At 40.6% G+C, this 13,866-nt stretch overlaps 1 protein-coding gene across 1 annotated transcript in view; it reads left to right on the forward strand.

The window, feature by feature from the left end:
* arvcfb (ARVCF delta catenin family member b) overlaps positions 1 to 13,866 on the forward strand; it is a 206,485-nt gene that overhangs the window by 20,719 nt on the left and 171,900 nt on the right.

Genomic DNA, 13,866 nt, shown 5'->3' on the forward strand with positions numbered 1-13,866 from the left:
TTTCAGTCAGGTTAAAAATCCCTGTGTCAGGTAGAAAGAATGCTTTGCACTAGTGCATAATTTCTACAAATTTTGGGACTTTCAACATAACATGGATAATTACATACTAAATTTGATTAATAAATGCAGATGCAAAACCTTGTTGACTTACCATATGTGCTTTCAGTGTTTCATTACCTTTACAAACTGTGGTTGATGAATCTGTTCACAATATAAATACAAAATAGAGGTTTTTAATGAGTGCGCAGATGCTTGTCAAACCGGGGAAACATGCGTCACTTTTGTCATCTTGGAGGACATCACTGCACTGCTCCATTGACAGCACGTATTATTATTATTTGGACCATACAGTATCTCACATTATCTATGCAAATACAAACTCCAAGTCATACAGACTGACAGCTGATCCAGCTGTGTCATTGTCATTAGAATCTGCCATGACTTTACATGACAGATCAGAAGAAAGGACACCATGCTTTTAGTCATCTTTCCTTAATTCCGCTCTCCTTGCTTCTTTTCCTTGCATCTTGCGTGGAAAGGGCTAAGACATGAGGATAAGACATAGATGAGGGAAATAAAAGTTGACATGTTTTAGTACGGGCAGCACGGTGGCACGGTGTTTAGCGCTGTTGCCTCCCAGCGAGAAAGTTCCGGGTTCGAACTCCTGTGTGGAGTTTGCATGTTCTCCCCGTGCTTGCGTGGGTTCTCTTTGGGTACTCCGGCTTCCTCCCACAGTCCAAAGACATGCAGCATAGGTTGACTGGTGTCTCTAAATTGCCCGTAGGGGTGATTGTGTGTGAGTGGTTGTTTGTCTGCCTGTTAGCTCTGTGATGGACTGGCGACCTGTCCAGGGTGTAGCCCGCCTCTCGCCTGCAGCTGGCTGGGATTGGCTCCGTGACCCCGTCTGGGACTAAGCGGTATAGGAAATGGATGTTTTAGTACTTTAGTCAGGGCATAAGGTAATGGGGAGCACCTGGTATGAAGCTGGAGCTAGCATCTGGTTTGGTTAGCTTGGTTTAGCATGACGACTGAAAGCAGGGAAAACAGCTAGACTTGTTCCATTTAAAGTTCAGAAATATTTGCCCCCCCATAATCTCAGAAGGACACTTTCCTTTTTTTATTTTTTTGTCTGTACAAAAACAAAAATGTGACCAAAGTGGTTGTACAGAGGCTTCTTTGCATGGAATTTTGTCTTGGCTGTCTCCCCCGTTTCCAGTCTTTATGCTAACCTACAAGTAAACTGGCTACTGGTTCTAGTTTCACTTTAAAAGGACAAATATGGGAGTGGTATCGACCTTTGCATCTCACTCTGGCAGGATAGCCTCTCTGTCTGTTTCCCAAAATACTATTTCTTTAAGCTAAATGTGATGGAACTGTAATGAGTAACAGTAGGAGCTGTGTTCTCTTGGTTCTGAACATTAGGATCTATATCTGTCTGCTTATATGAAACTTTGCCTTGGTATTATTAGTATTATTATATATCATTGTTTTATTATGTACTATGGTGTAATTCTATCATTTGGTTTTACTTTTTCACTCCTAAAAATGATCCAAAATTTACTTGGAATAGAGTGATATTAACATTTTGTGTTTACAGCAGTTGTTTGGTGGAGCCTACACTAGTTTGGCATGTTTACACATGGTCAAATAAGAGGAATTAAATGATATGTCCAGAGTGAGCTGCTCTAAACATTTTTTATTTGCCAAGAAGGCCTCAGTAATATTAACAAGGCCTGAGGGATGAAACAGGAATGCTGATAGTGATGCATACACAAAAGAGGATCCTGGTGGATTCAGCCTCAGAGCACCTGGGGAACACGGGCATTATTCAAACGACTTTTACAGTCTAGTGATAAGAGAACTTAAAGGGTTTCCAATTAGTGCAGGCTCGTTCATTTTGTTATCTTGTAATCAGATTATGTTGCTCTTTGTGACTGCAGTCATTTGGTTAAAATGATTTCAGAGACAAGGTTTGTAGTATATTTGCTTCAGTCACAATGATTGTGAATGTTTATGAAGCAAAAGGAAAGAAAGTGGGTTGGCATCAGTCCAAAGAGCAAATGGAAAGAAATACCCATCTTGGAAGATATTCTCTGAGTAGTGCAGAAACAGTTTTTCAGTGACAGAGCAGCCTTTCCCTAATGTTAAACCAGGTTTGTTGCCTAACTCTAACTCTGCATTAACCAATATTTATTTTCCATTTCCTAACCTCAACTATGATTTCATTTTCATGCATCAATATTGTAGAAAGTGAAAATCTTTAAAATGTTGAAATGGAACGTAATCAGAGGTTTTACAGAACTGCCCATTATTATTATTATTATTATTGGTGAATGGGTACTACACCAAAAATTGTACTTTTTAATCTTGTTTTTTTTACGTCACATCCAGTTGTTATATGCCTCATAGTCCATCAAATGTGGTACTCTTGTTGTTCATGTGCACATACAGTATGTACAGAATCATTCCGTGTTTATATAGTATGTGTGAGTGTGTGTGTGTGTGTGTAAGTGAGAACTGGTGTCCAAGTGTAAAAGATTAATTGGTTTAGTGAAAAGGGAGCTAATTATAGCAGATTGGGAGGTGCACTCAATGCCCATATCATTCTCTCTGTTTTTCTTCCTCTGTCACACACAGGCTCACACACATTATACACATAAATACAAACTAATTAAATAACTGAGACATGGAAGCCTGCTGTCTTATACAAATAGACCTACAGTGGACATCATTGTTGCTGTGTGAGTCACTGAAACCAGTATTGTCTGCCACCTGTGGAACCCCTCTTTATTTACTGAAAGTACAGCAGTATGCACTGACATATTATGCATTATTTAAATGAATATAGATTTAGTTTAAACTCTCCAATTTAAAACAGGGGGTTTATGTAAACATCATAAACTGTGGAGAAAATAAAAACAGCAGATGCTCAATAACTCCAGCATTCACTTGTTGTAGTTAGAGATTTTTATTACTTGCGGGCTTCACTGATAGGTACTTTTAGTAGTAGTATTGTTAGCTCCATATGCTTGTTTAGTGTGTTATGATGGGAGTGTAGTCTTTACACTCCATGGAGGCCCTGTGGGCAGATATAGTATGTTCCTTGCTCCAGCCTCCACAGTTTCACTGGATACAAACACTCAATAAATAGATAAATAAATAATATGTATATATGTATCAAGCTCCTCAGTACAACACAGTGAAGGAGTTTTGCTTCGGTGTTTGACTTTACATTTGCATGTTCTCTTTGGATAAAAATCATGGTAGTTTTTAAACAGTTCATTAAGTACAGCAGAGATTCTTGTAAATCATTCTCAATAGGGACTAAATGTCTTAATATGTATATAAAGGTAGAAATAGCACATAAAAAACAGTCATGCTTTGATCCAGATTTAGGGTGTGCAAATATTTCTTCCTTTTTCTCCATTGTTTTTCAGTGTGACCTCTGTAATCCTAAAGCTGTTGACCAATCTCCAGTGAGGCTCAAAGCCCGCTCCTTCTCAATGGCTGCTGGTGACAAGTGGCTTTAGCGCTGACTCCACCCACAGTCCCCTGTTTGTCCAGCATCTGTCGATGTGGCCTGTCTGGAAGTATCGAGGGCAGGCTAAGCCACTCTGCAGCAGTTTCTGGGGCACGACACATATCAGAACTGTGGCTGGGCTGAAATCTAGTTCAAACAGCATCTCGGGGAGCGAGGCAAGGTGCATTACATCGGATTAAGTCCCCCAAATACAAAAGTTACCGCCTGCCTCTGTCCTGTCCACTTCACAGCTAGTGTGTAGGCATAAATGGCTCATTCTCTAATGTGCCTGTCTGCAGGAGGCTGTGTGCAGTAAATGTGGGTAAATGGTTAAGCTGCATTGTGGAACTGAACCTTTCGCTGTGCTACTTAACCTACGTACTGTACACAGAGATGAAAGTGAGCAGCTGGGCTGAGCCCTGTTCAGATCCACATATGGACAAGAGGTGCCATGGCTCTGTGCATTAGCCACTCCGATCGTTAACTGATTAAAGCTCCTTCTTTCCCTGCCTACGTTTTATCCTACACCAATTCTGTAGTTTTAAATGAACACAGAACCTTTCATGAGCAGCAGTTCTTACTCTGTCACATTTTTATGGTAACAAAAAGCTTTATGTAAGGAACTTAGCTACAAGGAAATGGTCTTCTCCCTGACTACTATATAACCCACTATATTTTTATGAGAAAATGAAATGGTTTGACTCCTAATAAAATGCCTAGAGGCTTCTTGTAGCCCCAGATATGAAAATAGAGAATGCACAGCATGGCATCTTCCCTTGTTTCTGGGAAGCCCTAAGGGACCGCAGCTCACAGGTTATTATCACCCTGTGAAAGGTTACAAATCAATACTTGTCATGACAGTAAAGTCATCTTTTTTTTTTTCCAAGTAAAACTGTGAGTGAGACTCTTTCAAAGCTTTGGACATAATAATCCGACAGAGTCATGGTGATTTTTTTTTTCTTCTTGATACATTGTGTTTGGATTGGTGATATAACTACCGTCTGGATACAGCATGACCAGGACACTGACAAAGGAGATCTGTCCATAAGTGTTGCTATTATCTGACAGTGTCTGGGAGAGAGTGGCAGCGCTAGTGGCAAACAAACAATTTAAACAGTGATCTTTTACTGAACATATTGAATAGCTTTTAATCGGGGAGGACAGTCAGAGTGGGGCCTTGATTTTTCTCTGAGTGATCTCTTTGCATTTCTCTTTTGCACTTCACATCATTGTCTAACCCACTGGCTTCAAATTGGAATTAAAAAAAGGTTGCATAACATTTTAATTATCATTTATAACCATGATCACTTTTGGATTAATGAATTCATCACTGGATCTTCAAATTCCAGGTTTTGTCTGCCCAACAGTCCACAGCCCAAAGAATTTCAGGCTACTATCACATGATACAAAACAAGATACAGAACTGGTGTAGCAAAACAGATTAAATATGTTGTGGTAACTGTCAGGTTTGCCGTGTAAGGACGACAAACGGTGTTGTGTGGTGGACTCAATTATAAGACCAGACGAGCGATATAACAAAAGATATTTTACTAGGAAAAACCAGGTAAAATAATACAAAGTCCGAGAAGCTAAATCAGGTCAATCAAACAATCCAGGGTCGGCGCCGGTAGACAGGAATAGCCAGGAGATCCAGATTCGGGTAGTCAAGGGAAATAGCTCAGAGGCCGGTATACTGCAGGCAATCAGAACTAGAAGGGCACAGGCAAAAAACGGTAGTCAAACAAAACAGAATCGGAGGTCAGACACGGAGAATCAGGCAAGATATGAATGCTGGAAAGTCAGAGCTGGGGTCTAGAACAATCTGGCAGCGTCCTGTGGGAGGACGCTGCCTAAAAGGAAACAAAAAAACAGGTGCAAACAATAAGGAACAGGTGAACTAATGATGATTAAATAAAAGGGCCAAAACTGAAGTGAAACAAAACAGGAAGTGATGTGAAAATAAAAGCCTGACCGGAAACAGCGGAACCGAATCATGACAGGTAACAAACAGAGAATTAATTAACTAATTATGCAGCTCCTGTCATTTTTGAGAATGTTTTAGCATCTTTAAAGTCATTGTTTTGCTTTACTGGCATGCAATTTTGCTGTTCTACTTCACTGTTGCTGCTCTCATCAGGCATTTTCAGCTGAAGAAGGCAGTTGCATTGAGTGAAGGGCCTCTGAGTACGCCCAGCGCTAAACACCAGACAATGACTGGCTGGTGAACATAGTGAAGCTTTCTGATGGAAGCCAGTCCATAGCTAAAAGGAGAGCCAATACCGGACTTGTATTCATCATGTGGTCAAAAACTCAGCTACGATTGAAGGATAATATTGTCTAAATGTCCTCATTAGCCAAAATGTCAAATAAAAGCCGGCTTTGGTTTTGATGCCGTAAGTTTACCCAACATTGCCAACCAACATGCATCACTCTTCAGTGCACAGAGCCATTTCTGGAATTGTATCATTTCATACCATATCTCTATTGTATTGTTAATAGATCATAATGTATCTTTTAATCAAGCATATCTTACAGCATTAAATGGAATTATAATTCATTTTGTAGTATACCTTTGTGTTGTCTATTGTTTGACACTTTATGTTGTAGGCACCATTTTCCATTTCTGTCTGTGTTGTTGTATTGTGTTGGACTGTATCACACTCTGTACAGGTTTTTTTGTGTCTGTTCTGTCATAGTGTATAATACTCAGTATTTTGTGATTCCTATCAGATAGTGCTAACATAACTGTCTAACTTTTATGTCTCATGTGTTTTCCATCTTCTCCATCCTTTACTTTTTCCCCGTGTTTTTCCCAACTTTTGTTGCAGCCACATTATCAACTGTGGAGGAGCTCCCAGCATAGAGGACGTGATTACGATTAAAATTGCATATCTCATTATGATGAAATCTTGCTGCACAAGGGTTTTTATATTGCAAGGGTTTGCTTGCCTTTACAATAGATACTATTTCCATTCTGCTGTTGCCTTCACATTTTCTCTTCCATACCATCACTCCTAGATTCTCTTAGATTATTCTATCATGCTCCGTTTTCTTCATCTTGCGAAAGGATAGTTTCCTCATCGAGGGTGGGTGCTATGTCTGGATGTGAGCTCTTATGTTCAGTTTAGCTGGCTGTAAAATGCAGGATCAGATATGCCCGACACACAGGAAAAATAGGTTTTAAAATGTGCTTGGGATATTTTGGAAATAGTTTATTTTGAGCAATATCTTTATGGTTACTTTTAATAATTTTGAACACTTTGTGAGTAAATTTCTCTGGAGGCTTGATGACTACAGCGTTGCTGCTGGGCACAGAGCCCAGGCCAAACTGACAGGAGTGTTAGGAGAGCCTTGGTGGAGTTAATTTGGATTAACTGCCTTGGCACAGACACAGTGGGCTTTATCTTCCACACAGTTCTTCACACAGGATTCAGCTTTCTCTTGTGTGTCTGGGAAAACGTCAGCCACAGTGACTGGGGAATTACTGGTACTGCCTGCCTCTGCTGCTTCATGCACTTCTCTATACTGACACTTCACTTCACTATACTGAGTCAAAGTTTGATGTTGTACAGCTGCGACAGTGACAGAGTCGTTTATGGGGATTAGTCATAGCCATGTGCTCTGTGATGGACAGGCAAACACACAGAAACGACACCACTTGTGTTAATCTTCACTTCTTTTGCATGCTTTCATATATCTGAATATATACATTTTCTTGCTAAGAAATCTACAACTCCCTGTACTCAGATGCATCAGGTATGATTGAAGGTCTTTAATTTGTGCCTTTGCCTGTGTTGTACCAGGTAAAGCCTTGACAGCTCCGTGCTTCTGAACCTTCATCCATCCGTTGCTAATGAGGCAGTGGGAGTGAGGCTTGCAGCAATATCTGACTCACCTCACTTGTATCCACTGCTATGAAATACCCACAGTTGCGATCACCTGCATTCAAACAGGCACACCTGTGTGCCGGAGACTGGTTATGGGCTGCTATTTTAGGAGGCGTGCCTCTGATTTCATCATTAACTGGATCATTGCAATATGTCTCCCAGCTACACACTATAGTCTTTGCATGTCCCAGCCACTAGCTGTGTGCTGGTCCAAGAAAACACAATAGTGTGCAGTCTAAAATACCACTTTTGCTTTTGTGGGGCAAATGGAAAAGCTGAAAACACAGCATAAACATGCACTATTATATTACAAAGGTGACATGTTAGATGTGTTAGCAAACAATTGCCTATTGACACATCCTACATACAGAGAGCAGTCAGCATTATTTTGTTGATGTGTTTCTGGCTACCCAAGGAATATACACAATTCCTCTCTAGGTCTTCTTTCTCCTGACAGAAATATCTGACTCTTCAGCTGCTAAATGCTTCACTATGTTCACTGAACTATGGTAGTTGCTAACTTGGTCTGTCTGCTGTCTGGTGCTGAACAGTATTTGTTCAGTATATGTGCAGTATTTGTCTATTAGCTTTTCACCCTAAGGATATGTGCAGACACGATGTGAATTTTACACAGTGGGTGTGTGCATATAACATTATTGAAAGATACAAATAGAAGCAAAGATTTGTCCATGCATTTTGAAAAAAATTTAACATTGCATATGTGGTGGCCTGTGGTTAAGGCATATGCCACAAAACGGCAACATCCACAGTTTGGTTCCCAGCCAGGAGATCCTTGTTTCATGTTATATTCCTCGCTCTACCTTTAGGTCTCATCTCTTGGTAGAATGTTACATAAAGGCAAAGTGTTTAAAAAGAAGATTAGTGTTGTCCTTATACAGACCTAGAGGAACAAGGAAGACTGAAGGAAAACCAGAAGGAACTTGAGTTCCTGGTGACGTCTGTCAGAGGCTAAAATGGAACAAAAGCACGCAGAGGCATACACTGACCACGCACACAGTCAGTTGCTACTGTAACTGTCTTACAACAAACTTATGCAAAGCCAGTACATGGGCTGCCTAGGGGCAATAAACACAGACTGCACAACTGGAGTGAAACAGCAAAGTAAAGTTCAGCTCATAAAACCAAAACTGAGCTGAAAGATGCAAAAAGAGCTGAGGAGAAAAGAGGAAATGGGTGCTTGATAGTTCACTGTGTGTTTGACACTGAGAGACACCACATTACACATAGACATTTACTCCATTGTTAATGTAAAAGTACTGATTAGTGCAGCTTTAAGGTTAGATGCTTTCCATGGACAAGTGTGACACTTAGCAGTTACACTAAGTCAGTAATGAAGTGTATTGCTTGTTTAAATGACGAGGATCACCTGATGATTTACCTTGCCTTATTAAGCATCTATACCAAAGCTGCCCATCTCAATAACAACTCACTTTCAATGTTCACACAGTTTACTGAAGAAACTTGGAAGAAAGCATCTGGATGTAGTTTTAGGTAGAAGACGTTTCACCTCTCATCCAAGAGGCTTTATCAGTTCTAACATTGTTACTTGTTAGGGGACATTGTTGGCTGTTGAAGGACTGAAACACCACCCAGGGGGATAAATACCTCCTGCTCACCACCAGTCGTACAGAAGTGATAAAGCCTCTTGGATGAGAGGTGAAATGTCTTCTACCTAAAAATCCTTTTTTTTCCCAAGTTTTTTTCAGCATAGTACGACCTGGATGAGAATTTGCATGGACATGTTCACACAGTTTACTAGCAATTATGGTGTAAAACCCGAAGTGAGGGATTCATATGGCCCTGAGTGACCCATCATTGAATCTGAATGAGTGTGGCTGTTAGTTCCTCTTTGACCTGCTTTGCACCACCTGCTCCTGTGTACACTGAAAAACAGCAGGGCTCTTCAATCACATTTTACACACTCAAGACATCTGGCAACTTAACAGGTTTAAACTCATATGCACTGTATATGACTTTAACATAAGTGGTCCTTTCATGCTTTGTCACTGTTTTCCCACACATGGGTGAGCACTTCTGTGTTGGCTTCATTTCTCAGCCTCAGAGGTTGCTGCTTGGTTTAAATGAGTGTGTGAGTGAGTGATTCATTATTATTGATGCAGTGTGTTTTCTCTGACTGTTACTGTTAATAGCTTTCACGCACAGGTAGGATACTCTTGATAAGAACGTTGTTCTCTGTATCTTCTGCTGTAAGGAACATATCAGATTTGGCTTTTTCCTGCTTTTTTGTTTTGTTCCAATACAAACAAAAGAAATACACATGAGAATACCAAAGAATTTGTGATTGCAACAATTTTCTGGGAGGGGTGCCAATATTTTTGGCCATGACTGTAGAACATGGGACAAACATTTTAAGTTTATTTGCAATGTAGATGAGTGATGTTCATATATTCATGTTTCATAACAAAAGCAAGAAACTGAGCCCCTAGTTGCTCCCAGTGATGTCACTGGTGTGAGCATTTGTGTATGCAAAAGTGTGAATGGAAAATAGTGTCAAGTGTTTCAACGTGTAGAAAAGCGCTATAGAAGTATAAGACCATTTACCATTCCTAACATTTGGAATGCATTAATATTTACTTTACATTTAGCATCATTTTCCTTATTTGTTCAGTCAGTCTTTTACTTTTATTAGTATTAGCACTAACATTACTCAAGAGAGCAGGAAGTTGAGCAACAACTTTCCAAATCTAATATCTCCCCTTTCCCCTTGTTTGTCTGTCACTCATCATTGACTGGTTCAGTGCTTTGCTGCTCTCCAGTGCATTGATCCACAAGTGAAATATTGATGACCTGCCATGTTGTATTGTGACTACGTACAGTATTATGCTATGTTTTCACATACAGTATGTTCTCAGGTGTTTGTATTGTACAGTGCAATAAGAAATGTGTTTCTTTGTAAAGCCTCTCAAATTAATACACTATAGATCTGAGATCTGGTGCAGTTAGTGTTTTGGTAGAAGTTAATTTGTTACAGTGACTGAGCTTGATAGTTTTTACATACAGTAAGAGGTTTTCTGCACCACTGGGTCACCCTAAAACATCCCATTTGCACTAATGAAACTGTGCATTCAGTACTCTTTTAAAACTACCATGCTCCACCATATGACGGAGGCAATTGGTGGTGCGATTCAACTGAATCTCAGCTTCTAAAATAACAGAAATACAAGCTGTAGTCACATTCCAGCTTCTTTAGTCTTCACTAAGCCCCTTAAAATCCACTGGCATTTCTAATGTTGGCGTTCATGGAAAAAAACATCACATTTTTTGCAAAAACCACAACTTGACCAGCTTTAACATGGTATTGGATGTTTTCACAGGCAGAGGACTTATACACTGTATTCCTTTCATCCTGTCAGGTCCTGGCTGGCTCACACATCAGAGCATGTAGGGTATGATCAGGGGAAGACCTCTGAGTTGCTGGGAGGATTCATACATGACATGCTTCCTAGGTCCTCAGGGCTCTCTGCGGTGCAACGCAGGAGCTGGGCCGACTTAGAACTATGAACTGCAGCCTTCAAAGCTCAGTCAGTGTGCACACAGACCCATTTGTTTGAGCCTGTTATATAAAATCATTTACCAGCCTAGTCCTGTTTGTATATATCCACCTTGGTTTTTTATGTATTTTGTGTTCTTGACAACAAAGACAACCAGTGCCTTTCCTTGTGCTTTATTGCACTTGGCATGCAAACATAAGGAATGTGAAACCACAGATACTGGAGCAGTGTATGAAAAGTTACCTGAACACGACAGATGCCTCACATTCCAAGCCAGAAAAATATGCTGTAATACACTGAGAAATTCCCTTATTCTCCACACTGACGGAGTTACATCTGATGACGCTGCATTAGCCAGATAAGCTGACTAATTAGCTCCAACAATATCACCTCTCGGATTCTTCCAGCCTCGATGCCGCAGCAGCACAAGCAGTTGGAACTGCCTCTCTGCCAGGGTGTTGGAATGTTTTTACACCCATAGAGGGCAGCTGTGCTTCCCAGAACCTCTCCTCTCTGAATAATAGAGTAACAGAGAGCTATAACGCAAGTTATTTGAAGAGGTGGTGTGTTTTCCTCTGTGGTTGCCCTGCCATGCTCATATTACTCAGAAAGAGTGCTTTTTGTCTCTGTTGCCTATGGCTTCAGCTTATTGTGTGTGAAGTAGCACACAAGTCTCAAATGAAGTCAGGCATCTGCCACAGGCAATACACAGGCTTGTGTTGAGGCTGAGCTCTCTAATACTTACTGTGTCTCCCTCTATCTGAATCTCTCCCACTTAAAAGCTTTTTCAAAGCTATCAACATGGCCAAGCTTGCACTGAGCAACCATTGATTACCACTGCCTTAAATGACTTGGGGTAATGAATCATAACACTGTAAATGGTTTGTGCCTGATACTGAGGCTTTCAGTGCAGGCTGGCAAATACATGTTAACATCTTACAGTGTCTCTACAGCTGAGCTGCTGTTCTCTGGCAATACAGCTGGTTCTGCACTTGTAGAAGTAGTGTGTTTTTGTCAAGGAGTAGAGGCAGAGACAGAATGAGTGCTGGACTAAAATCAGCTGTCTGTAGTCGGGGTCCTAGCAGACACCGGACTGTAATAAACCAAACAATATCAAATTAACACTCAAGGTCCGCTATTAAGGAGGCCCGGCGTTGGGTAGCAGACCACACTGAATTTACACACATGTACACACACCACTGTAAGTGCCCATTGTCTCTCCACTGACTGTTTAATTCCGCAGCTGATAATTATGTGTTATCTGTTGCCTCTGAAAAATTATTGAGCTTGTCAGTACCCATTAATTTACTCTGTATCATAAATTAAGTGGCACAGGCTGTGGTTTATTCTCTTCTTTCTGGAGTAAATGGAGGCAGTTTTTCCAGAGGCTAAGTCTGCTTTACTGTACTGTACGTCACACATGGCAGATTTTTGTTCTGCTTCCCTGTTGTTTAAAAGCCTGAAGAAAATGAGTTGGAGATAAATTAGCCCCACTCGATACAGAGTGGAATGAGAATGTGTTATCTAAGCTGGAGCTGTCAGTTTATATACAAATATACTGTAAGTATAAATGTACGTGAGGGTCTCATAAACCAACTGGAAGTCTGTTTTGTTATCTGTCGGAAAATGTCTGTTTATCTGAACTATAGCCTGGGTTTGCCGTCTGTTAGAAGAATTGTCCAAAATCTAAGTTTCAGGCAGTGTTCTTCAGCAAGCAGTTATTTACTGCTTTCACCATATACCCCACCTGCTGCTGCTGCTGCAACATGACTGGTACTCGAGCTAAAATGATTCATGTACAGTACCTCAAACCAATCAGTTAACAACAGCAGAACCGTGGAAAAACGTGTTATGGCCTTTTATTGTGTATTGCGTACGCAGCCACCACATTGTGTGTTTACATCCATCATTGACAGTAGTTGTCAGTACATACAACATACAACAAGACTTTCTTTGTTTCCTTATTAATTTGACAATCCACATTTGCAGTATCTTTGACAGTGCCTGTTAGGGTATGTCTAAACTGTAGTGGCCTGAGATTGGATGTGCATATCAAGCCACACTTGATATGCACATCCAATACTTGTATTCAAAGTATTGTCATTCACAGGCGTCAAATACTCACGTTTTGTCACGTACAGTACCTTTTGTTTCTAATACTGATACTAAGGCGTGCCTTTGGTGTCGCTCGGGGTTTTCATTAAAGAACAGTGTTAACCCACTTGCCTCGGTGCAGAAAAAGGACGTGGTAAAGTTTAGGTACAAAAACTACATGGTTATGTTTAGGAAAATATCATGGCTTGAGTTAAAACACTCACTGATTAAATCCACTTCATTATACACTGGAGGAAAACTCTGCACTCCTATGGGAAAGCTCAATGTCTGTTTGACCTACCATGTACCCCATCCACCTTCTTCACAGACTTTCTCCCTTCATATACCACAACCTCTTGCTCTGGGCACCAAATGCTGGCATGAGTGGATACTCTATTGAAAAGCCTGTGTGCCCTCATAGGCTAAAGGTACTTGACATGATGTCAGTATTTGATGCCCTGGGAATGAGGATGGGCTGGTATATTTGAGCCTTTTTGTCCACTCAAAGACTGAATCCTGTACAGGGTAGTAGCTCACACTGGGTGACAAACTGACAACTGATCCAGAGTGCACCCCATAGGAGTGACACACAACTACATACAACAATGTGGAGTAAAGTTAACTGTCTTGGCACTGTGAATACTAAAAGACATGCATGCAGACCTGGGGACAACATTCAGACTCCACACAGACAGGCCCTAGCTGCTGATGTTACCCACTGAACCACTTTGCCATCCTGCCAGTCAGTTGATTGCATATTAAAATTTGGAGCTTCTTAAAGAGCAGTGTCCTATGTCATAGACATTATCACCAAATTTTATAGTAATTATTG

This window comes from Monopterus albus, unplaced genomic scaffold (assembly GCF_001952655.1).
Source record: "Monopterus albus unplaced genomic scaffold, M_albus_1.0 scaffold12.1, whole genome shotgun sequence".
Taxonomy (NCBI): Eukaryota; Metazoa; Chordata; class Actinopteri; order Synbranchiformes; family Synbranchidae; genus Monopterus; species Monopterus albus.